The sequence below is a fragment of the Cavia porcellus genome, unplaced genomic scaffold (assembly GCF_034190915.1).
Source record: "Cavia porcellus strain 051 isolate PalLab524CR breed Dunkin Hartley unplaced genomic scaffold, mCavPor4.1 scaffold_3, whole genome shotgun sequence".
Classification (NCBI taxonomy): Eukaryota; Metazoa; Chordata; class Mammalia; order Rodentia; family Caviidae; genus Cavia; species Cavia porcellus.
In genome coordinates this window covers 17115488-17140630 of record NW_026947486.1, presented here as the reverse complement: position 1 = coordinate 17140630, position 25143 = coordinate 17115488, and the positions used below count along the sequence as shown (strand labels likewise).

At 36.9% G+C, this 25143-nt stretch overlaps 1 long non-coding RNA gene across 1 annotated transcript in view; it reads left to right on the top strand.

Moving 5' to 3' along the window:
• LOC134475420 (uncharacterized) overlaps nucleotides 1–25143 on the top strand; it is a 100576-nt gene that overhangs the window by 66478 nt on the left and 8955 nt on the right. The window contains exon 4 of the long non-coding RNA XR_010046521.1: nucleotides 10575–10741. This is a non-coding gene — a long non-coding RNA (uncharacterized LOC134475420). The remainder of the gene's footprint in view (nucleotides 1–10574; nucleotides 10742–25143) is intronic.

Here is a 25143-nt window from a genome sequence, read left to right as displayed (position 1 = left end):
CAGATCACTCTGAGTAACATCAACAACAGCAAAGGATATGTTTCTTTGGTTTGTCATAAAAATTTGGATTGGGGCCGTAAGTTTACCATATTCAATTTGCTAAGAACAACAATAAAAAGTCATGAAGGAGAACAAAGTAGCACATATCTAGAGAAGGTTTTAAGCAGACATATGACATGGTAATCAGACACAACTGGAAGAAAAATTCCACCTGTTTCCATCTGTGAACCTACTGGGATACCTCCATGGATACTCATGAGTTACTTTCCTGTGGCCCCACACTTGAAGGCCATCCTATTCACAGTGCACTAGGTGCTGTCGTTTTTTTTGCTAATTGAGGCGCTTGTAACTGGCCAGATACTCCCTGACTTAATCTGTTCTTACCCAATCTCCCCCCAACTACTATGCTCTTTTGCTTTGAAAAGCATCAGACAATGTTTTCTGTGGACTGCCTTGCATTCCCCACCTCCCATGCTCTGCAAACCCACTCTAGTTTTGTACCTCCTCCTCAGGATGAACCTAGCAAAAACACCCAGAACTTCCACATCACGTTCAGTATTGTCTCTAGTTCTTGTCTTACTCAGCCAGCCTGACCCAGCTAATCAGATCCTCTCGAAATCATTTTTGTCAGTTGGTCTCCTGATGCTGCACTTGATGATCTGTCTCCTCCTTGCCAGCTGTCTTTGTTGATCTTCCTGGCATCGTTTCACTCTCTTCATATTCAAGTGCCTCAGTCCTCCTACCATTTTTCTAACTGTCCTCACTCTCTAATTTATCCAGTCTCTCAACTTTAAATGCCACTTAAACACTGACGCTGATGATTCCGTCGTGGAACTCACCTCCCAATTTCAACTGCCTTTTCAGTATCTCTGTGTGGATGCCTCATTGGCTCAAAGCTAATATGGCTAAACCCCATTCTTTATTCCTTTCTACATACTTCCCAGTATGTACCATCTTGGTAAAGGCAGCTCCATTCTTTTAAGTTGGTCAACCACCAGAAAGTCTGAAAATCCTATCTATTCTTCCTTTCAAATGCATCCAGAAACTGAGCAGTTACTTATCTCTACTTCTATCACATAGATCACAAGGCACTGTTACTTCCTGCCAGGGTTAATTGCTCCTCTTCTACACTAGCCTTAGGAGTCACTCTGTTCTATAGTTTATATCTGGAGTGTTCCCCCAAACCCCAAATGTGAAAGGCTTGGTACCTAGCTCATCCTACAATCAGGAGGTCTTAGGAAGCTTTAAGAAGTGAGGTCTGCTGGGACATCTTTTAGGTCTTGGAGAGCCTTCTCTCCAAGGGGATTTTGGCCCCTTCTTGTTTGTCTCTCTTTTACTTCCTTGCCATGAGGTGGGCAAATTTTCTTCTACCATGTTTTTTCATTATGATGTGCTACCACAGGTTCAAAAAGATGGAGCCAGCTGACATGGACTGAAACTTGCAAAAGTGTGAGCTGAAAATGAACTTTTTCTTTTTGAAAGGTGACTATGTCAGATATTTTGTTAACAATAAGGCAAGCTGTCTAACACCTTTCAAAGATCCTTGGATCCTTGTGATAAGAGTCTTGATCCGAAATCTCATGATTTTTGTCTCTCAAAGTAAAGACCCCTAGCCCTGTGAAGTTAACAATTAGGAAGCCATACATGATCTGGTTCCCCTGCCTTCCCAACCTAAATCAGTCTCATCTCCCTCCTGTTTCTCCTTTGCACATTCATTCTGTGCTGTGGTAACACTAGTTTATTGACTGTCTCTGTAACTGATGTCGTGCCTGCCTGAGTTCTTCCCTCTGTCTTTCCTTGCTCATTTGTTGCCCATATACTTAAGGAACTTGCTTTCATGCCTACTTGATCAGTCAGGTCATCTCACCAGCTACTGTGAAGAAAATAACAGTCATCCCACCTATATTGGTACTGGGATTACTTTTCTATTCTGCCTAAGCACCCTTCACTAGCTGGGAGATTTTGAATTTATTTGATTGTATTTTGTCCTCTGGATTAGAAGTTCCATTAGAGCAAGGGCTTTATCTCTTGTTTCTTGCTGTAAGCCCTGAACTTAGCACAGTCCCTGGAAGGTGGTAAGTACTCAGGAAGTTTTTGAATGACTGACTAAATTTCCTGGGTAAATTCAGAAATGGGATGACGATTTGCCCATACTGAAGAGAATCTTCAGCACATTAGCACCTGTGATGTTTTATGTATTATGAGACATCTCTTCTGCTCCTGTCCTATTTCTAAAATTAGGCAAATACTGGAATGGATGGGGCCATCATCTGGTCATCAGGGTAGTGGTCATGATACAATTGCTGTTGCCCTTGTACTCACAAAATTGGTCATAAGTGGTCACATGGCTAACAGTTGCTTGTGTTGTTGCTTCTACGTATATTGAGTATAACTGCCATTTGATATGCCTTGACTCTTACTGAAATTTAATTTGACTTGAAATGATATTACGGGGAATGCACAAAGGCATGGCAACAGCAGGGAGTAAATTCTACTTTTTCCTTCAAAGCACTACCTAAGAGATAGTAGCTGAAGCCATGTCATGTTTTGTTACTGTATTACATGCAGGAACACTGCTGATCACATGGTAAGGAATCCAGCTGAATGCAGATGAAACTACCAAATCCTCCAGAACAAAATAATGAAAAACTAGTTTGATTGTCAGCCAAACTATCTTTAAGGCATGTGTCATACTTTAAACTTTGTTACTTTCCTAATGGTACTTAATAATATAATGTGAGTATCTTGCACATAGTATTTCAGTATGGATGAAAGATGATGAGTCTCTTTTCTAGATCTTAGAATTAAAATGATTAAAATACTTCATAAATCTTATTTTCATCATATTTGGTTATGAGTTTGCTTTTTAGTTTCTCAGATAACAAATTCTGCTCTCTTATGTGAATCAAACAGGGACAGGGGAAACTTGGCCAAGCATTTGTGTTAGGCTTTTTTGGCATTCTTACTGAATATGTTTTTCCAATATTAAGTAGATAACTGGCTGCATTGGGGCTAATTATTCAATAGTGAGATTCGAATTTTATTTGTTATTAATTTGAGGATAACTTTCTCAAGATAGCTGTGAGTTTCTTTTTTCAATTTTTTTCTTTTGAAATAGTTCTAGACTCCTAAGAATTTAAAACAATAGTAACAGACGTCTCAAGCATCCCATCACCCAGTTTCTTTCTATGGTGACATCTACACAACTATATTGCATCTGCAGTTTTTAATAGATAATCTAGAATACAGAGAAAAGGTAGTTTCATCATAATACAACCAGCCACAGCATTTTAGTGTAGGGTTCCTGATCATAAGAGGCAAGTCCAGAAGCAAAGGTACTGTAAAGGGACTCATAAATTGTCACTACATAGGGCCCATCCCTTAGTGCTGTTTGCTGCTTCACAATAAGCTGCAGTGTATTAATAGCTTGGCTGCATCCTAGAGAGAGGATAATGAAGAATCAGGTAAATTAGGGGGGTAAGTTGAGAGGTATACTAAAAGAAAATTGGTACTGAAGACTTGGTAGGGACAAGATTGGAAATAAAGTTCATGTTTAAAATCAAATTCTTTTTTTCCCTTATCCCTCTTTTTCATTTCTGTTATTTCTTCCTTTTCATTTGCACTTTTGGATAACCCAGTGTATTGTTTTCCATCTCTGGAAGCCTAACTTGCAGAGCATAATCTGCAATGTGGGAGGCCCTGATAGACCACTCCTCTGTTCTTGCTAAGGTGCCTGGTCTCCAAATTATCTTTCCTATGTGTTATACTCTTTTTTCTTACTTGTAGGTGAGGACAGGTGATGTCTTCTGATCAGTTATAATCAGTCTTAAATTCATTTCTGCCTCACCTTTGAAACTATCCCCCACACTAAAAACATAAGAATCGCCCTTACCTTAGGTATTTAAAGGATCCTTAACAAAATTCAGATTGCCCCAGGAATTCCAGGGGGCTCAAGAATTGATGAAATGTTTTTCCCCCACTGTCTTCCCCCTGCAGTTACCATTTAGAACATTTTTAAGAGAACTAAAATATGAATTGAGTATTTCTGGAAATTTGATTGGGATGTGAAAAATTGGGCTGCAGAATATTTTTATTATGTAGGAAGTTGGAGATTCTAAGTTAAGGCAATGCTGATTTGTTGCAGAATATTAACTTGGCTAAAATAGCGTTAGAGAAAATTTGAGGGCTGGAGGTAGACATATCTTTGTGGATTTTATAAATGTATGTTGACTAAGATTTTGAACTGTTAAAATGTAATATAGGCAGATTTGGAGATATGGAAACTTGGGCATATAAATTGTAGTCCCCAAAGATCTTATCATTACAGATTGAAATTTCCAAATTCAGAGAAATAGAGAAGCCTTTTAAGAATTGTCTTGGAATAATGATTTGGCCACCCAATAAAAATACTGGAAAAATTATTGTCTTATAAGTAGAAATGAACTTTGGAAGAACTGACAACATGATGTCATTGTTCTCGTTGAGCTTCTGTGTGTAGACCATTGTATGTAAACACTAAATTCATAAAGAATACTTGTCTACAAAATATCCATACCTATGCTGAAACAAAAAAAAATCATTGATAGGTAACCATAAGAAAAATGTATTGTAGTAAAAAATCTTAGCCTCTCAGTAGAGTTCAAAGTAGGTTTCCTTAGTCTTGAGGATGTAGAATGCTTATTTAGAGTAACATCCATGAAGCCATTCCTAGCACCTCCTGTCCCAGTGGTTGCATATAAAAAGTGTCTTAGATTAAATGACAAAAGTATATGTGTAAAGACCAAGGTGTAGCTCAGTGGTTAGAGTACTTAGTTTAACATGAGAGAGGTATGCTAGGGTTTTATCCCTAGCTTGGTGCCTGGGCTATTGACTTCTTGCAGTACATAATGCAAAATTGCATTCATTGTGGGGAGTTGGTACATGTACAAACACATCTAATTTCTTTCTTACTTCCCTTTCTTGACTTTCTAATGCAGTGTGCCCAGGAGTAATCAAGTATTCTTTGCTTGTAAAATATTTCTATTTAAATTCCAAAAAGTGAATTTTGTTTTGGTCCATTTTGTTCATAACACTGCTCCTAGTATATTCTTTTTTTCCTCTTAGGAAATTCTTAAATTGATGAGGATTCACTCTTGTCAGCTTAAAGCCTTTCAAAAGTTTTGTAAGACAATTTTATCATCAACACAAACTATTAGGACAGGAATGTCCACTTTTTCCAGAGAGTTCATTTTGTGCAACATTCCCATTGGAGTGCTCTTGAGAGGTCAGACTGATTTTTCTGAGCACTTGTTTTCATACATTCAGTATTTTTCTTGCATTGCTCATGGCTAGATGGTGTGTAACTTTGTTTCTACATGATATTATCCTCCTTGTTTTCATATCTCTGTGCCAGGGCCAACCAAAGATTATCTCACAGAAGCTCTGAAATAATTCCTGTTTCTGAAATTCATGTGTAAAAGGAAATTTTTAAAGGAAGGAAGGTGCTAATTGAGTTCAAACTCTAGGAATTTTTGTCAAGGATTATATTGATTAACAAAAGCTCTCTGGCATCTTCTGGAAGCCTTTTGAAAAAGCAGTGATTACAATTAATTTTTAGTGAGTGCTGCATATTTGATAATTGCTCTGATTCATGCTATTATTATATTCCCCTTCCTTTGCCCATAGCAAAACAAGCTTAATTTGATTCATACTCTTAGGAAGAAAAAAAAGCCTAAGATTACTCACATGGCTGTGATTCAGCTCTTGGCTCCCAACACAACCACCCCCTCCTCTTTTCCTCCTCCCTTTCTCCCACCCTGCCCACGCCCATATTCACTCCCACCCAGTGGTGTCGCCATCAAAAAATTGAGTCAGTTTGTTCTTTAAAATGGGTGGGGAAAGAAGACAACTAATAAAAACTTTTTTGAGTGAAGTGTATGGCTTAGATTTGAAATAATTGCAGGAAGACATGCAAAGTGGCTCCTTATATAACATGGAAAGCCTGGAACAGAGGTCATTTCTCAAAAAGAAATGCTCCCTGTGTCTTCCACAAATCTAGACAGAGTTAGTGTGTGCACCTGTAGAGGTTTATACATAACCACAAAGGCAAGTTTAATGAAAAAAATTGAATACTGGTAATCTTAAATATGTTTTCAAAGTAAGGTCCTTTGCTATAATCCAAAGGTAAATACATAGCAGTTCTCTAAAGTTTTTTTTTTATCATTATAAAATGTAAGTGATACATTCACTTTATTTGCCTTCAAATGAACAATGTAACTTTGAGGCATGAACTCTTCACCCTCCTCAAACCAGAGTTGGAAGATGAGTGGTGGAGATGGCTGCTCACTTTAGTGAGCTGATTTTGTAGAAGATATTATTGAGGCAGCGATTTCTGTTTCTTCTTTGCATTTTCTCACTTCCAGATGAAGCAAAAAGAAATGAAAGTGGCTTTCTCAGGTTTGCACAGTTAGATCTCACAGTCAGTATTGGAAACCGGGGTCTTTCTCTTTAGGTTGACCGGTAGTGTGGGCTTCTGGGAACCTGACACAGTTGTGTTTTAGAGATCACTTGCAGGGAGGAAGCGAATTAGAGGTTCAAACCAGCCTTTAACAGAACTATTAAATTAGGTCTGTGTTTGGCTTTGAATCAAGCCCCTACACAGAGGGAAAAACATTGATTCTTCCCTCAACACTCATTTGTAATCCCAGCCACCCTTTCTCCATTTTGTTGGCTTTCCCCCTATTATGGTTACCTACCATCTGTCTGTGAAACACTGCCTAGATAAAGACAAGTTGGAGCAGTTTCTCGCCCTCAAATGAAACACAGAAGTACTTCTCTTCTCCTCCAGAACAGTGCTGAACACCATATTTGAGGAACTGCATATTTATAAAGCTTGCCTGGGCGGCAGAGATGTCTGGTTGCTGTCCTTTTTTGTCATTCTTCAAATATGTTAGATGCTGACTGGAAACTATTAACTTTTGTGACCAAAGGGTTTGTGAAATGCTTGAACTGCTTCATACAGCTTTCAGATGGAAACCCTTGCTGTTTGTTTCTTTAGGAAGCAAAATTTATTAATATAAGACAATGTAGAAGAGAATATATTCTGAGGTTCCCCACTCAACTCTCTGAATTTCCCTTAGGTTAAGTGTGGTGCAGTTTTATGTCATGACTCCACAGAAAGAACAAACAGTGGACCTCAGTTGGGTACTTTTTTATGGTCTGTTTCCCCATTTTCATACCTCTCATTGTAGACCCCTAAAATTTCAAGAGCCCCCAACAGGGCTCTGAACAGTCCTTGATCCATTTATCTTCTTTCCTAGCTGATGACAATTCCAGTGTATTGACCTATGTGGGCCAACTAGAGAAGGCTTGTTCTTGAATATCCTTCTTGGCTCCGTCTTCACTGGTCTTGGGATACTCTAGAAAGTTTGACAGGAAAGGTTCAACAGACTGCAGATGTAAAACTGGATGAGAACTTCAAAGAAGAAATTTTGGGAGGAAATGTGGATTAACCAAGTGTTTGACATTATAAGTAGTTTAAAATGATACTTTTTTAGAAAGTAATAAAATTGTGTGGTTTATATTTTATTCAGAAATGTTACTTAGGGAAGACTAAGCTGTATATAACTCCACAGTTACCTGTCAACTGTTACACTGTTCTCAGCACTTGCATATACAGAAGTATCCTTTTATTCTGTAGTTGGGAATGATAGAAACAGGACACAAACTCCAGCAAGTGTGACTCCAAAAGTCAGACTTTTAAAAGATATTATAGGTCCTTTTAGATGACAGAATTTGAGTTGTTTGATTTTATTAATATCCTGTTTTCATAGCCTGTGTTTTCCATTAAAAGCCACATAATCATACATTTTACATTCTCTGTATTGTAGGAAGGTAACTATCTTATAACCAATAAAACTTTACTCAGAAAAAGACAGTGGCTAGATTAATACATTCTTGTTTAAATACAAATAAGTTTTAATAATTGAGTGAAAAATATGTGTACTGAGTTCTTTTAAAATAAAGACTGAAAAGTGTAATTTGGATATGTACTCCTAAATAGTTCTGTGTGAATTTCATTTCAGAAAACCAACTCTATATGTAAACTTAATATGGTGTTTATTCTAGTAAAACCCTCAGGGAATCTTTTTGTAAAGTGAATAGTCAATTCCAGAATTAGCTGTTTTACACTGTTTCAGTATGTATACTTTTATTTGCCTTCATTTATGAATTTGAAAATTAGATATTTGACAAGTTTCCTATGTCATAAAAATAGAACGCATGTTCCACATTATAAGTAAACTAATTATTCATCAAGGTGTAATCAACAATAAATGCTGAGCCTTGGTCAGAGCAGTTGCTGACTTTGCTCAAGGTTAAAGGAAGTATGCTGAAAAGAGATAACTGTAGTTAAACCGCTCAGCCTGAGCCCTCCAGATTTTTTTGTGTGGGGAATTCACTTCTTATTACCGCATTCTTCCTGTCTGTGCAATACCTGGGAACAATTTACTCCAAGTAATGCCACTCCCATCTTGGTAGTAAAATTTTTACCCAAGAGGAAAACTATCAGGCCATGTCAGTTTGTTTAATCGGAATTTTCACAGGCACTGGTTGATGATTCTCAAATGTTTATCTTGCATCTTTTAGGCAGGTTGGAGATTAAAAGACTGAGCAGATAAAGTATGTGTGATGTGGTTGTGTTGTGTGTTTGCATGTGAGTTGCTCACATTAGTGATTGCAGTAAGTGCAAAAGTGAAAGCTTAAGCATGGTTCTCATGTTCCTGATCATTTCCTAAAGAACCCACTACATAGTCTTCAGATATAAGAATTAAACTTGGGTTCCCAGGATAGACAGAGTCCGAACCCACCATGGTAAAGATATCAGAGATGTATAAAAGTTGTGTACCACTATTGTGTGAATTCAGATGTTTAGTTGTTCCACTTGTAAAGTTTACAATCACAGTTCTGAAAGTTGTGTATTAGAGCCTGGAACCAGAGCCTCATTGAACCTTAAAAAAATTCTGCAACGTTTTTGTTTACATGGTTTAACTTTTTGAAATAATTAGAATGTGCATTCTGATCCTTAAATGTACAAGTTATAAAAGAAAAAATGTGAGCTTGTCAGATAAACTACAGCCACCAGTCTAATGAAACTGAGTCACTTTCAAATGGGCTGCACTTACACTATCCTCCCATTCTAGAGAAAACGAGGCCGGGGGAGGCAGACTGAGTCATCACCTGGTTTGTTTGACATACGCTTCCTTCCATAAATTGGGAAGGGCAAGCAGTGCAGTATTCTCTGCTTGCCTCTGAGAAGGAGCTGTTACAGCCTTGCAGGATCAAAATAGGGACTCTAGATTTGAGGTACGAAGCTGAGTTCATAGTTTGACTTCTCATAACAGGGAAGGGGAAGAAACCAACAGATCCAAACAAGGAGCATTTGTAAGTATCATTTTTGGATATTGGAGAAATAATAGGGGTATTCACTGTTGAGTGTTTTTTTCCGAGGACATTAGAGGTAGTTAGATAAATTGGAGATGTTAAAATAATAATAGTGTGCTAGTTCCCAAAGTAGGCTTGTTTACTTACCAAGAATGTTTTTGATGTAGACAATCTAAAATGATTATGAGAGCAACTGATAGGTAAGTAGGTATGATTTGGCTGTTGTCATAAAAATGTGTCCAGATGATATTTAATTTTACCTAAACTAGAAAATTATTTTAGAAGAAACTATTTGATTTAGAAAGCTTTTCATGACAATGTTTAGTTTCCTTTGTGGGGGCAGGGTACTTTGAGGAGATGAGAACAGAGAGACTCAACTATGTTGCACGTTTTCCTACAGTGCTCCAATGAAAGGTCACTGCTGTTTTGAAGTTTAGAATGTAAAAATCGTTGGGGAGAATATAGAGGAAGGAGAAGGAGGACTAGATTTGTAACCAAAGTGCGTTTGTGAACTTAAGGCTTTGCTTAGGAGTTATTTTTTAATACATGCCAGACATTCTTCTGATTTCCATTCTGGCTTGGTTGTGGCCTCTTTCTCTGTCTGTGTGAGGCTAGGGTGTTCCTTGTTTTAAAGCCGGAGTTGTCGCAGCCGGGGCGTTTTCTGTTTCACTTATGGCTTTTTTTTCTCTTTTCCTGAATGAGTGTCCTTTGTGTAACCCCAGTAATTCAGAAATCCTGCAGTCATAGGGACTGCCCTGTCATGTGACTTAGGTGCTAGGTGTTGGCTGCGATTGGTCAGTACCTAATTGGCGGGTCCCTATAAGAGGTCCCTGAGTCCTTGTCTGGCTGCTCTCTGGCCTGGGCTGCTGCTCAACAAGGGCAGGCTAGGAGGTGGGGTCTGTCCAGTGATTCAGCCACATGTGATAGATGACCAAGTGACTGCTTGCTAGGGGTTCGCACATCAGTTGAAGACACTCAGACTGGTTTTGGCTGAGCTGGTTGATGAAATTCGGGCTTCCTGAACTGGTAACTGGTCACTTTAATAGAGCTTACTGATTAAACTCGGAAAAATGCAGCTGAAAATCTTCACCAGGAACTTGGGTGGACTTACTCCCTGTTTCCCCCTCCCCTTGTTCTGATTTGTTTCGTCACAGGAATGAAATGCAGATAACTCTTTAGAAAACTTTTGTAGGAAAAGTACCTCGTGTGATCTGGAGCAAAGACATTTTATAATCAGATTTGTCAAGCTGCGAAGAGGGAGTTTTAGCAAACGGAAGCAGCAGCATTCTGTCCCCAGGAAACACTGCTTTATCCAGAATTGGTAAGTGAAAAGTGGCATTGCTCCTTAATAGATATCATATGGTGTGTGTGGGAATTGCAAATTTGTTCACAGACCCCTAACAACTGTGTAGAACACAGAACACATAAACAAAGTGACTTTTAAAAATGAGTAACCCAACAGTATAGCATGAAGGCTGAGATGGTAGATAATTAACAAAATTGAGCTGAGCATTACCACTTGAGCCAAACAGATATAACTAGATTTTGCTTTTATGATTGTTTTTCCTTTTAGTGGGAGGGGGAATAAAATCAAAATGGGCTGTTTGGTTGAGCTGTGGCATTAATTTTCCACATATAGATTTCCACTTCGTCTGAACAGCATACACAAAATTTGAAGGGATACTTTCAAAATTAGTCAACGTGCCTTCCTTTACCTCCCTCTACTCCAGGTGTCATGTATTTCTTTAGTTAGAACTTGACAAAATGAAAGTTGAAGCAGTGCATTAGAAACATCTCTTGATTGTGAAGAGCGGGTTACAATGGCAACAGATTTTTTTTAAAATTCATGATGTGAATTTTAAGGTTCTATTCAAATACATTAGTACAGCAAAAGTGGGTATTTCTATATGATCCATTACATTTTGAGAGACAATTGGAAGTCCTTATTGGTATGATGTGCATGTCTATCTCTCTTGGTTTTCTAATCTTGAATCTTACCTGCTCCTGTGTTTAAGGTTTCCAGACAAATACAATAAAAGCTTTGAGGACTTGTGTTTGTATAATAGGTTCTTGTTTGTGAACTGTAAGGCAACATAATTTTATATTAGGCATGAATGTCTGATTTCTCCATTTGGTATAAGAATGATTATGCTGAAAAGAATGAATAGAATAAGAAAAGAATGTTAAAAGTGGTGTGGCTACTTGATTTTACCAGTTTCTTATTGGTCAGTAGAAATTGTGTGGTGTCTATTTACATAGAATTAGATGGAGAAATATTTCCTTTAATTGTTAGTAGTTATATATGAATTCTTATTGATTTCCATTTATGAATGTGAACATACACAAATAAAATTAACAGACTGCTTCAGATAATATAGGATATTAAATGTATTTTTTTTTTTTTTGTATTGGGGATCAAACTCACGACCTAGTGCTTGCCAGGCAGGCACTTATGCTGCTGAGCTAAATCCCTGGCAAATTTACTTCTTTTTAAGCATCTTAAATAAAATTCAAAGTAGAATATGTGTTTTTGAATTTTAGTTCCAATTCTGTTACTTTCGAAACTTGAAAGGGAAAATGTATATAAAACAATTGCAGACCTACAGTTTCTCTGTTGACAGTGCAAATAAGATGAAAGTGGAAAGGAAGATGAATGTAATAATATCTATTAATTGTTCTGTTTTAGTCCATCTGAGGATTTTAAATGTCGTTTTTCTCATACTAATACCATTCAAGACTTGTGTTTATTTTCAAAGAAATAGATAAAAAAAAAAAGGAGTCTGGTGTTGCAGCCTTGTGAATATCATAAATCATTTGGCTTTAGATGTGGACTTCATGTTTTCCACAGCACATGAATTTACATGTTTTAAAGGCTAGGGGACAGAAAAATGGTGACAAAGCATGAAAGTATTTTCAGATAATTTATATCTTATTACAAGTGTGTATTTGGTGACTCACAATTATTTTAAGCTTTGTATTTTTTGTTAAATACTTGGTGAAACATGATGATTTAATAATGTGTCTAAATACTGCCATGCTTGATGGAAAAAAAAATGCCTCTACATAAATTTTAGGTTTTTCTTATCCATTTAGAAAGCATTATCTTGAATGACAAAAATGTGATAGAAGTAGGTTGAAACAGGAAATGCTAGAAAGCATATCCCAGAAGAATAATTTGAGAGCTTTGTGGTATTAATTCTATCTGCTAGACTCAACCTATTAAGTTTTAAAAATATATCTAAAATGAATGACATAGTAATGCCCTGAATTCTCTCTTGGGTTCACCAAAAATATTAGCATTTTTGTATATTTTGCAAAAAGACATTAATGACATGCATATGTCTTTATCATTATGGATATGTTAAGCAACAAACTGAAGGGAATTGGGTCAAGCAACAGACCTCAAAGTAATTTCTTTCAAATAGTGTTTGTTATTTGCATATTCAGGAATAGAAGCACTTTCTTTTAGACTTGTTATCTTAAGTTTTTGGTGTGGTAAACCATTGTACCCAATTAAATTATTCTTTTGAGATATGAATATTTCTGCATGCATGTATTTGATTTGAAGGGGAGGGAGCTTTAATCGCTAACAAAACAAGTGGCTGTTTGTTAGAACCCAGATAAGCCTCACAGTGTTGTTCCCATGACAACTGAGTAGTTGGGTGTTGAAATGTAGCTTTAAGTTCTTGGTTTGGAAATGTCGTTCAGACCTCCCACTACCTACAGTCTCATTGAGTAGGAGGATAAAGAGAAGGGGAAAAGCCACGAAGCAACATAAGTATCTCCATTCTTTTCATGTCTTCCTGGTTTGCTGTTTATGTAGAGGATTGCCATGGGAGTGGTAAACATAGGTCTTGAACAAGAAAAATTTCAATGTAAAATCAATGAGAAGGGGTCAGAAATGTTGAGGAAGATAAATAACAACATGTGGGGGGGGTAATAAAGAGGTGGGAGATGTCACCTGCCATGAGTTTATGCAGATCCTTTATCCAGTACTGACCAGCATTGAGAACATCTTGAAATAGTTATTGTATAGTTCTTTATAAACTGCAAATAATACCCTTCAAATGCATTGTGGAGAAATTCCTTTGGTAGCAGGACCGCATTTATTCCTGTCCTGTAGCTGACTACAGTGGGCACTGCTGTGTTCTTTGCAAGACACATAACCTGAAACCAATTGTTCACTTGTCATTTCATAACTTTTTTGTCTTTTTTCTATAGGAAAGTCAAATCTGTACTATGAAAAGCTAAGTATTTTATCCTATATTCACAATTTATTTAAAAAATCTTAAAGATTCCTTGAAACTGTTTGTGAAAATGAATTGCATGACTGAGAATATATGGAATACTCTGCTTAAGGGGAGAGATAGTTTAGGCTAATATGTAGCATGGAGTCATTATGCAGTGGTGAATTTTCCATGCCTGAAGGGTTTCCTAGTTTTACTTGTAAATAGTATTGACTATTTTGTCATCAGCTTCTTCAGATTTTAGCAAAGAAAAAATTTCATTGGTGTTGTCCCTCTCTTAATAAATGTAGGTCTGCCATTTCTTCTGAAGTCTAAAATGTTCTGAAAAAATTTAAAATTAAAAATTAGTAACAGATTGTTACCTGAACTTGTGGGGCTACCTGTAGTCTTTCTCACTGAATTTTTGTATGTTTTGTCATAGAAATATTGATTTTTTTTATTGTTGTACAATACTGGATTTACCTCTACTTATACTTTCCTCTTGCCCTGCAATTACTAACATACATGTATTACTTGCCAGGCATTGTCACCTAGTACACTGCCTCTGGCACATAATAGATACTCAGCAGATACATTTTAGCTTTATGTTTAACTATTTAAGCTTAAAAGCAGTGTGTGGCAAATATGATACCCCCCTCCCATTTTACTTGGAGAAACTGATGCAGAGAGAGGTGAAGCAGATTGCCTAAAGTGATACAGACAGGAAATAATAGAGTCAAGTTTTGAAGTCTGGCTGTACTCTTAATGAGTCATCTACCAGCAAGGCTTTGAGATGTGGCACTGGAACTCTTGACTGAGTCAGAGATGGTTCCTTTATGTCTGATCACCTTGCCCCTGCTGTCATCAGAGGGTGATGATCTCACCACTCTGGTCATTATGAGGGTCCTGTGTAAAGTGCTTGTAGCAGGTCTTCTTGAGTGGGAGTGTAGGTGTTCTAGGGGTTTGATGTGTCTCAGTGAATCAACCTGACTTCAAAAAGGCATAAGAAACAGCACTTGTCTTTAATTCCAAGGAAATTTTCTTTGTATTGTTGGAGAAAAGCTTTTTGTAAACTATGTGTGGGCTCTTTCTTTACCCAGCAAGAGATGTAGCATTGAAAGTGGGAATGGATCACCTTGGAGGGGATGACTCTTTGGACACAGCAAGGGCCCTCGAGAGAAATCAGGCAGTGTGTGGAAACAGAATCACACAATCCTCTGACTCCATGAAAGCATACTTTTAATAATACTTCCGAAAAAAAGTCTATAAGGTGTCTTTCTAATCCCTATGTATCTCTAAGAATTAAAACTATTAATTCCAAACTGATAGCAACCTCCCTGTTTCTTACTCCCCCAGTTTCCCTATACGTCTTTCCTGCTTAATTTTTCTTAGTACTTGTCTCTTTCTGATATATTGTACATTTTACTTTGTTTAACACATTAGCCCAACACAATTGTTATTTTGAGCAAATTTAAAGGATATAGAAGTATTTCTTTGCTTGCTGCCTTCAAGTCACTTTCTTGTAAATTTTAGACTAATAATGATATTTTTGTCCATGGGACTTTTCTTACTCTTAGCTATTAATTTTATATTCAATGAGAACTTGTTTTTACAAATTGTTTTATTAGTACAGAGTATGGAAAATAGATGTCTTCATTCAGGAAGGGAAATTGAGCCAAATTTGAATATATAATTATTGGACTTTTAAAAAATTTAGAAATTAAACAATTAGTATTTCATTTAGTGACATCGGAAAGATTTTAAATTATGATGGAGAACATGCAGACTAAAAATTTACATTACAGGTACTACTTTATGAACTACTCTCAACTTAGACAGGACCAAGGAATTGTATTACAACATTTTAGCCAAAACACCTTAAATCTGTCTACATCTGTTTGTTCTTTGAAAAATAAAAAATCATCATTAAAACAATTGTTCTATATATTGTATTAAAGAATGTAAGTGATTTAGTCTTAGACATTTTCTGACTCAATTTCATAAAATTCTCAACTGTAACCTATTATCTTTCAATGCTATATTCTAATTTACACATACCAAAATATTAAGGTAATCTAAAACAAATGCATTATTTACTGTAAACAACGTAGTTATGTAAATACATGACTATAATTAATTTCCTGTCTTTAAGGAACAGATCAAACGCATTTAAAAGTTGAATTAGTATGACTTTGTAAGCAGGTATAATATGGAGTCAGTTTTTCTTCGGCAGTAGTAAATGCGAGACTAGTTTCTGGTTGCTTTCTTTTAAATGGTTAATAAATTGATTACTTGCTTTTTAAAATTATTTTAATGTAGAGGATAGAATCACTGACTGGACACCATTTCAAGGTTTCACTACATTTTAAAGGATCTCCCCTTTTGGCTATGGAATTTTATTTTCCCAGAAGAACATGCTCTTGTGATATTGTGTTGTTGATGGTGCTATTTGAGTTTCTCTAGCTTTGCTAAAAAGAGACTTCAAAATATTTAGAAAATCAAAATCCATCATTTTTTTCAATTAGGATGCAGGTGAGATAGATATATAAAATATATGGTATATATTATTTATATATGAGACCAGAGTTCTTAAAATTAAGAGGTATTGAATGAATTTGAATGATAAATCTTTTCAACTAGCTCTCATAGTTCTAATTACCCAAGATAAAGTCTCCAAACCTATAGGCATTTTCCAGTGAGTATCAGTTATGTGATTTTGTTTTCCATGGTCCTATGAAAGTGCCCATTTTACTGCATCTATGGAAGTGTTTACTCCTTAAAGAGGCCCAGCCTTGAAAAATAATTAGACATGAGTGTTAAGCTCACATTGCCCCTTTTCAAGCTAAATAAGTGACCCTATTTGTTTCCCTAGACCCCAGAATGTGGAGCTTCAGAATTAGTACACTGGGAAGTTGTGCAAGATCAGCTGTGTAAAGCACATGTTGAGGAACCTGGAGCAATGGTGCTTAACATTCATGTTCCCTTCTCAAATCTTTTCAGTTTACTTCCAGGGCCTGTGGATACATGTTAAGTTATATGTCCGTTTCCATATTAGGCTAAGTGAAATAGCAACAATAATGATGGCTTTCATTTATTGTGCACTCACTGTGGTCTAGGTTTCTGTTGTTAGTACTCTACCTGTCTCTACCTGTGAGAACTCCTTTAATCCTTGTGACAACCTTTTGGGGCAGGCAATTATAATGCCCATTCCATAGGTGTGGACAGAGAGGTCAAGGGCTACTCATCTGTTATAGGATGAGAATCTATATCCAAAGAGGCAGTTATCAGTTTAGGTGGTAAATACCTTGGGCAGAAAACAGAGCAAAAGTTGATTGAACCTGAAAGTCTCAGTAATGATCTTGTCAATTCTAGTCTGCAAACTGTCATAGTCTTTAAAGCCTGGCCCTTTCCATATTGAAATATGAAATTGACTCTTTCTGCTTTTTATTTCACAGATCGATGGGGGAGTGATCTTAGTCATTTGTATTTTATGAGTTTTAATTAGGCCACTGAAGTCCAGGAGGGGAATTCCTTGTTTTCGGTTGATCTCATGCACTAACAAATTTACTCATATAACTTCCCCTATTTTTTCCTCTAATGTTTTCACTTGAAAGTGGGAGGTAGAGGTGGAGGTGGGGTGGCAGGGAGAAGTATGTGAGCATTTGGTCCTAGGAGTGCATTTTTATTAACCTTTGTGGAGAGTCTTTCTTCCCTCTGGTATAGAATTAATTCATAGAAAAGAAAAGTAAGTCTGTGTTTACTAAACTTTTCTTTGTTTTGGTCTTGTTTTGGGTATGTCTTCAGGGGCAAAACTACATAAAAATTGTAAGGAGAAAGCAATGAGCATAAAACCTTGTGTTTGGGTAAAAATTAATTTTCAGAATATAGGATAGGAGATTCATACTGAAAATGCATTTGAAATGTAGGTTGAATTAGGTTATGAAGGCAGGCTACCCCAGCCCTCGTGCATTCAAAGTGCTTGGGAATGTCTAAGGAATAAATCTATGGGCTTGGACTGAGCCTACTCATTGGAGAATATATTAATATTGCCTGTCTTCATTTGTGCATTTGTCCATATTATCACATAATTCATTCAACAGTTAACCTGAACACAGGCGAAAGAAAGGACTGGGTGATGGTCTGTCAGGGTAGGGAAGAGGAGCATCTATAAGTAATCATTTCCCTTTTCCCTCAATAGCTTTATCTTTTATTTGTTCATTTGCTGTTTTTGGGACTATGCATTTCACAGACACAAAAGTCTTAAGCATATTCCTTTTGGAAACCAATCTTAAAATGAGAAAGGAAGGCTTGTGAGGGGGGAAAACTATGAAGAGAAATGGTGGTTTTCTATGTCTGCCTGTCTCCTTTTTTCTCTCTTCCTCCTCTTTTCCTCCCTGTTTTTCTGAAAGAAGGCATCATGTGCAGTGAATATGGTCTAAGAATTGATGAGTTTTGAAATTTCCTGCTTAAAGAATATTTAAAAACTAGGACCTCCTCAAAAATCTTAAATAATTTTAAGTAGAATTTAAACCAATTTAAAAGTAAATCATATTGTGACCTGAATCAAATTTTACTGAGTTTTTGAAAATATCTGTGAATACAGCTGTGAAAAAGAATACTTTTCTATTTTGAGGTAGACAAAGACAGAGAGGGAAGAAGATTTATCTTAGTAACACTTCAAAAAGTGTCATTGTCACAATCCTGCAGTTAGAAATACTCTTTTTGAAGATATAATTGTTACCTTTGCTTGTGATTTAGTAGGGAATTTGATGTTATTTCCTTAGTTTTGGGAAAATACATAACCATTCAAATTGTTTTTACAGTGTTTGTTCTGTTTATTTTTGTTTTTTGATATGGAGTCTTGCTATATAGTTCAGTCTGATCTTGAAATTACTATTTAGCTCAGGCTAGTCTCAACTCTTTTAAGTGGTCCTCCTACCTCAACCTCCAGAGTACTGGGATTCTAAGTGTGCACCACCACACGTGGCCTCAAATTCTTTTTAGTACCACAAACTTCCACCTAGGTTTTCTGAGACAGGTTGATCACAGCCATAAAAGCAAGGGAAATGTTTATGCTTTACAGCACAAAATGTTAAGTCCCTATCACTAGAAAGCATTATGGCCCAGTGGAAGGAGATATTAATGTAGATTGAAAAACATACAAAATCGCCTATGCTTAAAAGCTCTCAGTATCTCAGGACTCTATTTTCTGAGCAAGAAGACATAGGACTACTTGGGATGAGTTAGCTTGGCAAAGTCAGTGAATCCATACTTTTCTCCCCATCCAATTTGACATCCATACTCCAAGAGACCTTACCTTAATTTCTGTCCATGGACAGCAGGGAGATTATAGAAAAGCCAGTTTCACAAACTTCTTAATGCTGGGGAAGTGGGTCACTTTCCAGTGGCTTCTGTCCACCCTGCTTTTGAAATGCAGTATTCAGTTAGGTGCAAGCAAAAATTTTCTCAGGCACCAACTTTACTTTCCAAGTTTATAGGAAAACAGTAGACAAAGATACCACACAGGGAAATTTTTATTATAAAAAACCTATAGCACACCTATGATGAACCACATAGTGCCCTGGGTATGGGAATGCAGTAGTGAACAAAGCCCTTGCTCACATGGGAGGGGGAAGATTGGTAGTGATCAAACAATTACTATATATGCCAGGTGTTAGAAATTGTTATAAAGCAAAATAAAAGCAGGTGAAACAGATAGGTATAACCAAAGGGTTGATACAGATTTCTGTATCCAGGGATACAATGGTAAAGCCTTTCTAATGTCAACATTTTCATAGAATTTTGCCGACAGGAAGTGAGGAGCTAGAGACAGGAGTATCTGGAAAAAGGGGATTCTAAGCAGAGAAAACAAGGTAACTGTAATGGCAGTTAAGAGCAGGCTTGACATGCTCAAAGAAACTACGGCAGATCATGTAAGACCATATAGACCATAGGGAGAAACTTGTAGAATGTAGGAGATGATAACTAGCAAGAGTGAGAATGATAGTCCATGGATGCAGGTGATTCATGTGAGGATCCTGGTGAGTTAAATCCCCTCTCGCATCATAAGCATATATAAGCTGTGTAAGGTTTTCTTTTTGGTAAAATGCCAGCTTTGTAATTTAAATTATAAGAAAACTTTAGAGAAACCAACTACCAACTTGAACTATTTGAAGCATAGTACAATGCAAAGTGGTAATTATTTTTCATATATCTACTCAGAATAGTAAGTGATTGGGCTTATAGTGGCCCAAAACTCCTCTTTAAAGGCTATTTCATTGGTAATTTTGCACTCAATAATAAGCTTCTCGGATTTTTTTGTGGAGGAGTATTGGGAATCGAACTCAGCACCTGGTGCTTGCCAGGCTGTTGCCCCTGAGCTATATCCCCTGCCCAGTTGCTTGGAATTTTGAACTGCTTAGATTTTAAGTAACTGTTTAAAAGGTTTTCTTTTTTGTGATCTATGGTTTTATGTTCAATTGATAGGTTCTGTCTAATCTGTATGAAAATTCAGCAGTTTGTGCAAGTGAGGCAGCTGTGTTACACGGCACACACTTTACAGCTGGAAGCAGAAAGGGAGCTTGACCAGTGAATAAAGGTGGTATTTCATGTACCTGTTCTCTTCTGAAGTTGTTTTTAAGACATATTTGCTGTTTTTTAAAAGTAGATTTGATTGCTGAAGAGATTCTAGCCATTTTTCATTGTTTTATTTCATGATAGGATGCTAAAAATCCTACTTTTTGTTCAAGGAACATATAGTTTTCTACTTCTGGGAGTTCACATGTTAAAAGACATGCCATGGGTAAGAATAGACAACTGAATCACCACAGTCCTGACAATCTTAACTGGCTTCACACAGGCTGATAGCTACTAGTTGCGAATGATGTCCAGGTTTATCTTATTTCACACTGCTTGAGTTTTTATATCTACTTCTTATCTATCCTAGCTTTCTACTAGCTGGTGATACATTTGCGTTAGGTTTCATATTCTTTTTAGCAAGGAACCCACCTGCAAGAAAGAGTTACTGGTTTTGTCATTTACAGTTTAGCTCAACTGGGCCGGATTTCCTTACGCCTCTAGCTGAAAATGACTGATTGAATCAGTTTCACTTGTGGGGAGGAGAAATAAATACTTGAGGCACACAGAGTGTGGTGTGGAAGAGGGCTGATTTTCCTTATTTTCATCCTCCCTTAATGTAGGAACTCTTTGTTGAGAGAGGGAGAGTTGGAACATTATGAGGAAATCAATCTCCTGGGACAAGCTGTCTCAGGAGCTGAGAGAAGGTGTAGAAACACAGAAATGGGCAAGGGAAAGATATAGTGGAGCCTAAATGGAGCTGGCAAACCTCTGGTCCTAAGCCCAGGTGTAAAGCTTGTGTATTTCCTGGTGTCCTGGCATGCTGACCATTCCTTGTCTTGCCTTTTGAGACAAGGGACATATTTGTGAGTGAACTGAGGAGCTAGACAGCACAAGCAAAGGAATTTCAAGACTGGACTTCCAAGATCCCATCTACTACAAATCCTCCTACATACATCTTCTCTAAAGTTACCGCTAAAGTATAAAGATGTATTATTTTGTTTACTTAAGTTTAACTCTATGTATACCTAGCAGCAATAGGTGTAATATAAACCTAATATAGAGACATTGAGGTTTCTTTCCCACCAGCTTCTGACTTTGCCTTGTGGGCAACATGTGTGTGTTGTACATGAAGTAGTGTGTTCTGTTTGGTCCTACCAATTAAGGTCTCAGTCTTGGTCCTCCAAAGCCACAGTCTTGATCTCCTGGGACTTGGGCTATTTTGTCCCCTACACCCTGGAATTTCCCTCTTTGCCCCCACATATATGCGATTTGTGCCTATGTTCTCAACTCTTGATATTTCTGTCTTTGTCTTTGAGTGTCTTCTGAAACGATTATGCGGTGGCTGGGCACTGCAAAATGAGTCAGTTCCTGCAGTTTGGTTACAAGTTCTCAAAAAGTATTTCAGAATGTGGATGTGGTCAGTAGAGTCATTTTCCAGGCATCTAAAAGGAAACCCACATCAACTGTAACAATTGAGCTTCGAACTGATGGCTCTGCATAACAGATGGCTCTGTGCTCCAGAATAGACGTTTTTTCTCAAAGCCTGAAACCATCCTCCAATCTAGTCTCTATATAGATCTTAAAGGGAGTTCATCTTTATGTCTGTTTCTTTTTGCCTGCTACCATTTCCACAAACAATGCCATAGAGGTTTTGACCTTCATCACTTTTGAATATGGGCCAAATTTTGACATAAATTATTTTTGTGAAATGAGATCTGTGGAATTAGAGTGTAACTAGTGTGAGGTGTGAACTATTTAGTGAATGCTCTTTGGAATAATCTAAGGTAGTTTAGGTACCATTAAAGTATATGGACATAATATTTTGCTTATGAAGTCCAAACTTAGGTAGACTAGCAGCAATATTGATCTAAGTAAATCCATTTCAAGCTTTAAAAGATTTTGAAGTTTTTCAAAATATTTAGAGAATATTTTAGTGCAGCAAGGCTTAGAGAATAATCTTTGTGAATTTTTTTCTTTTTGAGACAGGCTCTTGCTATGCAGTCCAGGTTGGCCTTAATCTCACTTTGTAGCCCAGGCTGATCTTGAACTCTCAGCAGTCCTCCTCCCTCACCCTCCCAAATGCTGGGATTATAGGAGTGTGCCACCAAGCCTGACTCGGTTAATCTTTGTGAATTTTTTTATCCTCCTGAGTATTTTGAATTATGTAAAATTTGATTGAGTTCCTAGTTTTCAGTCTCAAATCACTCAGTAAAACTAATGCCACTTTCAAAAATGAAACAGGCAACAAAATTTAAAAATGGGCAAATGATGTGAACATATACTTCATCAAAGAAAGCACAGGTGAGATAAGCACATGAAAAGGTGTTCAACATTAGTAAGGAAATGGAAACCAGCAAATGAGGTATTACTGTAGCACATCTTTTTGAATGGTTAGTAGTAAAAAGGCTAACCATATCAAGTGATGACTAATGTGAAGACTTAGAAGTTTGATACCTTTAGGTAGAAATGAAAAATGACACAAAGCAGAAAACAATTTGACAGTTTTTAAAAATGTTAAAAACCATATGATTCAGCTTTCTCACATAGAGAAAATAAATTATGTGTACCTAAATATTGATAGTGGTTTCAATGAGTTTTGGCTGGGAACTAGAAGCAATCAAAATGCCCTATCAACAGGTAAATGGATAAACAAATTATGGTTTATCCACTATATGAATATTAATCAATAATGAAAAGTTATGAACTGTTGTCATGTCCAATAATGTGGATGACCCTGGCCTATGAGCATAATGCTGTTTTATCCTTCTGTATAAAATTTTAGAAATGTAAAGAAACCTAAAATGACGCAAAGTAAATCAGTGGCTTCCTGGGTGGTGTAGGTTGGGGTGGCAAGAAGAAGAGATTTATAAAAGGGCACTAAAAACCTTTGGGCTAGTGAATAATTTTACTGAGATAATAGTGATTGCATAAGTGTATATATGTGTATCAAACCTTATCACATTATACATTTTAAATACCAATTGTTTTATGCTACTCCTTTACAAAAGCTGAAGACAATCATTGTTAGTAGTATATGGGGTTAAACATTGTCTTTTTTTAGTAAAACAAAAATTACTATCTTTGAGAGGAAAAACCTGATGGAGTTTTAATAGTTTGAGAGGTAGAAATATACATACAGCTTTCATCAAAGTTAAACAGTAAACACAATAAATGCATGTCTTTAACTCCTATTTAGTTTACAAGGCTTTTATGCAAGTGGTTCAGGAAGTATCTTTTCTAGCTTGGTGCAGCCAGCTGCCAGGCTGATTTTAAAGCATTTGCACTTAACAGGCCACTGTTGTAGCTCCTATTGTTTGATGAGGTGGCAGCAGCAGAAGCTGGTTTCAGGTTGTAAAGAGAAGACACAGAAATGCCTACTTTCAAATTCTACCATTGTTGGGGATAAACTTGTTACTTTTGTAGAGCTCATAAAACTTTACTAAATTTTTAAGCTTTGAGGTATAATTGATGAATAAGTATTTTATATATTTGTAGTGTGTGATGTCTTATTTGTATGCATTATAGAGTCAGTAGCACATTCCAGCTCATTAATGGATTCATTAACTTACATAATTATCAGTTTGGTAAAATCTACTTTCAGTGCAGTAAATTTCAGGTATACAGTACAGAATTGCTACTACAAACCTCATTGTGTGTGATCCTCTCCACGGTCCTGTTAACATAACCTCATTTGCTTGAGGAGCAAACTGAGACCCAAAGAAGACAAGCTGCTTGCCTAAGTCACAGAGCCCCACATCCCTTAATTTAGGGAGAAAGAGAACTATTCTCCCTCCTATCCAAAACATACATCACTAAATATTTGACCAGTGCTGTTGGCTCATCGATGTCAGGCCGTTAATAGGGTCCCTTCTAGTTGTATATAAGGTGGTGAGCCTGTGGCATGCAAGCAGCAGTGAGCAGGCAGAGCTCTCCTTGTTGGCCCACAAACCAAGTCACCCCAGCAGCCTAACATTCAAGTTTAACTGCAGTGTTAGCACTTTGTGATAAGTAAGTTCATTTTGGATTGCAGTTTGGAGACTCCATCTCTAAAAGGTTCACCATCACCAAAAGGTATTCAAAGCAGCAATCCCCTCTAACCCTTAGTTCCTTCATCTGTAAATGGGTAATAACAACTACTGACTTCCCAGAGTCATTGTAAAAGTCAAAGAAGAGCCATGGAAAGCCCTGTGTGACCAGTGGATATTGATGTTTACTGAGTGATCACCCTCAGATGCCTGAATTAAACAGCTGGAAAATTACACAATAAATGAAATTCATAGCACTGGATCCCTTTAAGTCAATATCTAAAACATACTAAATAATTATTTTTTTCTTTGCAGGGACTCACAAAACAGAGTTAAAAGCAGGTGCCATTGTGTTTACTATGTCTGACATCCCTCCCCTCTTCTTGGTTAATTTGACTTCACATCTGTCTTCTACATACTTAGACCAGTTTCAGTGATCTTCTTCTTTTTATGTTCTTGGTTTGGGGTCAGTGTCCCTTAAGATTACAGAGAATTTCTGAATCTTCTGTCACCCAGATTGTCCCTAGCTTTTGTGATAAACTGCATGAGGATCAGTTTACATTCTCTAGTACTCTCTGGGCTGTTTTGCAAGAGTTGAATTGAACACCATCAGCTTGGTTTATGTCCTGCAGAATTTCTAAGAACCTCATATATTTGTAATGAAATTTTAAGAGGGTCATATGGTATTTGCACATTTGTAAGATTTAATAAATCCAAAGAGCTTGCTGTGGGTCATCTCTTGTTTAAAGGCTCCAAAGAACACATTTTGGAAATTCCATTTTGTAACTTGTTCTTTGATATATTGGTAAAATTACTATTTTTATAAGAACTTTCTAGATAGCCCCCACTGGCAAATCTCAAACTAAACAGTACATGTTTTCTTGACTGGGTCT